The following is a 3,800-nucleotide window of genomic DNA, read 5'->3' on the forward strand; positions in this document are numbered from 1 at the left end:
CTTTTAAAGGTTATCCATTTAAGCTTAAGCTTTGAAAACTTAGCTTTAACGTTCTAAAAACCAAACATAATAAAATAGCCTTTTTTTTTGAGAGGCCAAAAGCAAAAAACCCAATGTGAGAGTAGAAGAGAAAATCTATAAAAGGGAGGCAATAGGAGAGCCTTGCATCGCCATCAAGTTCTATGGGAGTGACTATTGAGTTTGAGCTATGAGCTCCTCACCCTCCTCGAAGATATCGCCATTAAGTTCTATGGGAGTGGCTATTGAGTTTGAGCTATGAGCTCCTTGCCCTCCTCAAAGATATCACCATCAAGTTCTATGGGGGCGGCTATTGAGTATGAGCTATGAGCTCCTCGCCCTCCTCGAAGATCTCTCCATCAAGTCCTCACATTCCACCTTCTTCTCTTTATGCCTCCTGGCATCAACGGGGGTATGATGCCAGGAGGCATATTACACGGTGGATTCCGTGAGGTTTTACGGTGGATTCCGTAAACTTAGATAACCGGGGCTCATACACAAAGAGGATTCTTTGTGCGAGAAGTTGATGGGGACGCCTGTCCTTTTCGAGCGTTTCATTAATTTAGTGTGTACATGGGTGATTCCATAGCGGGTGATTCCGCAAAATGCATATTAAATTAATAAACGTTTATGAGTTTAGAGTGCGTACTCGTAATAAATTAAGGTTAGGATTTATTTCTAACCAGTTGATTTATTTATGTAGCTGAAGATTGCTAGGTATTCACTTTTGTCGGTTTAATTGTATTATTTTACTAACGATTGTGAATGCTTCAGTTGATGTGTAGAGATAGCAGCAGTGGCGGAGGAAAGCATTGGAGTCTAGCGGGTTTTCGACTTTTGGACTATATTTTGATAGGCGCCACGCCTATATTTTGTTATGTCTATAGAGACATCGATTATTTATTATTATTTTGTATGCGCTTATGCGCCTGGATATGTTATTTCTATTTGGACATTGAGATTGGGCGTGCCAGACACTATGGGCACTGTCCATTAGCTTTATTTTCCTATTTTTGTAGAAAGCAAACTCAAACGCTAAAAAGCTTGTCATATTTTTGTAATTGGGCTATTATTGAGCATGAAGATTGGAAATATACATAAAATACATGCTTTGTGAAGCGCTCACACAAGGCATGGGGGAGATTGAACCCAATTTGTCTCTTGCCTCTTGTCGTGCATGCTTTTACATGGTTTTTTGTGCAAAAAGGTAGAGTACTTTGTTCTTGGGGACCTTCCGGGATTCACCACGTGAGCTATCTGCGTCCGATCTGCGCACCATCTCTTCTCTTTTAAATAGAGACTATGACCTTGAATTCTAGTTGCCTAGTGATCCTTCGCTTACCTTAAAGAGATATGGCAAATTTCTCTTTAACGGCTTCATAATCTTTACTACCCGTCTCTTGTTGACGATAGAAGTTGAGGGAAAGCTCATAATGAAGAGGAGGAAATCATATCGGTGAGCGGTATCATATTAATGAACAATTTGTCACCACAAGATTCATCTCAAGCTCTTCATATGTCTTTTGATCATATCCTTTAACTCCCCTTGACCAAGAGTCTTTTGAACATGTATATTGACCATATCTTTAATCAATGAGTATGTTTTCACATTTGCCTTGTATCTAAACTTCTTCTTATGGATAATTATCTTGTGTTGAGTACTCTTCATTATTCTTTGCTTCCATCTCACAAAGTGTCCCTGTGGCGAGCGACTTTAATGAACTCCCATGTGTTTTTTGTGTGACAATGGGTCATGACCCCCCTCCTTAGACTTGATGGTGGGTTTCTCTACCGCTAGCTTTGCAGACTTTGAAGGAGTCGCGTAGCCCTTACTGAAAGCGGTGACTATATGTACGTTGCCTATGGCGAGGTGAATATGCTGGGACTCATAGGTTGACATTGCAATAATCTTGTTTTTTAAATGTGCATATCCAATAGCAATTCCATATCTTCATCTTTAGTGTTTGGCAACACATAGAAGATCATTGGTATGCTCTTAGACTTGATAAAGATTGCAACTTTGCACTTTTTCAAAAGTGCATATGATCGGCCCCCAAATAAGCTAAGTTTGACATCATTGGACTGTAACTGCTATTTGCCAATTTGGATCCAATGATCATGAGTTAGGACATTAAAGTTAGCTTTCTCATTGATCACTGCATTGAGGGTGTGTGCTTGGCAGTGACTATTATGCTTAGGTAAGCTGGTTCTATTGCTTTCTCATCTTCATCTTCGATATCCATAATAGTGGCCACTAGTACCTGAGAGGGGATTCTAGCAATGAAGGCTTGTGTAGTGGGTGGTAGACCTCAGTACTCAAGGAGTAGCAGTCCTTGTATTCGTCGTCGTGAGAACTATCTTCATCCAGTTGCTCATCATCTCCTAAGTCTTGGTGCAGTGTTTTCTTTTTATTGGTGACTAAGGTACGATTGTACATCAACTTTAGGTTGTGCACCTTAGCTCACGACCACTTGGATTCATCCAAGAGATTGTTGAGAGGTTTCAAGTTAGAAGCAAGGTTGCTAGCTAACTTTCCCATTAGGTACTCCAAGACCTCTTGGAGTTCTGGCCTATTGCTAGGGACATGGAACGTGACAAGTTTGGATTGGCTGCAAGGGCTTCTGGCCATCATGCAAAGGGGCATTGCAAGCTCCTTCTTGGGCACTCTCTCTTTCTCCACAGCTTGATTATACTCCTCTTCCTCATCTAAGAATGGCAGATCAATTGTAGCAAGTACATGCATCCAATCTCACTCATCCTCTAGGCAAGGGATATACTTCGTGAGTGGCCTGTAAGAGTTTTTACTCTGTGTGTCATCCTTCCGCATGGTGGAGATGGCATCCAGGTCAACTAGTGTGGTCTTCCATGTATCCATCTCTACTCTTATTGCTTGTGTTCTATTTCCCAAGAATATCAAAACATTGCCATAGTCTTCTATGACCTGTGCATTGCGTATCCAAGGCCGGCCTAACAGGACCTCATAGTCCACTCCCTTCATGACTATAAAGTCAATGGAGAATTGGATCCTTGGAATCTTCAATGAACAGTTCTTCAACACTCCAAATGGCCGCACTTTCATTCCATTGGCTAGGGTGACATTGAACCTAGCATTCTCAACAAGCGGATTACCCCAATCCTAGAGTACGACATGGTTTATCACACTAACTCCTGCTCTCATATCTACAATTCCGTTTCTTGTAGTGTCTCCTATGGCTAGGACCAGTAAGGTTGCATGCCTTTTAGTGCCTTTCCAAAAAGTGTTGATGTGTAAGGACTTGGGTATCAAGTGCAAGTCAAGCTGGGTATCTAAGTCAGTGCATCGTGGTAATGTGGATTAGTTGCCATTTTCTCCATTGGACCTTCAACCCATTGCTTCAGTTCTTGCCATAGCATCGGATGCTACCTAAGTAGATCTCCTAGGTTTAGAGTCACAAGGGTGGTTACTAGCATGGCGAGGAGGTTGTTGACTGCCTGTCTCTCTCCTAACTTTGCACTTCTTGGCCAATAGGCCTAACTGGTTTGTTGGCCCATAGCATATAGGCGCTCTTTAAGCGGTACTACTTGTGGCACAGTTGCGTCTCTTGACCTTGGTCGTGGAGGCAAGACTGGTGCTCTTACACTTGAGAGATCATCAATCTCATCTTTCAATATGGACTCAGCGTTTTTTAAGTGTTCTTGGGCCTCTTTCACCCACTCCTTCACTTTTGTCAATGGCTTCAAGTTGGCACTTGGGGTTGGGGTACTCCCAAACCTTCGCTCTTCCCTTCTCAGCTGTCTTTAAC

Source organism: Lygodium microphyllum, chromosome 23 (genome assembly GCF_053477565.2).
Source record: "Lygodium microphyllum isolate KBCC chromosome 23, Lygodium_microphyllum_v1.1.10, whole genome shotgun sequence".
Lineage (NCBI taxonomy): Eukaryota > Viridiplantae > Streptophyta > Polypodiopsida > Schizaeales > Lygodiaceae > Lygodium > Lygodium microphyllum.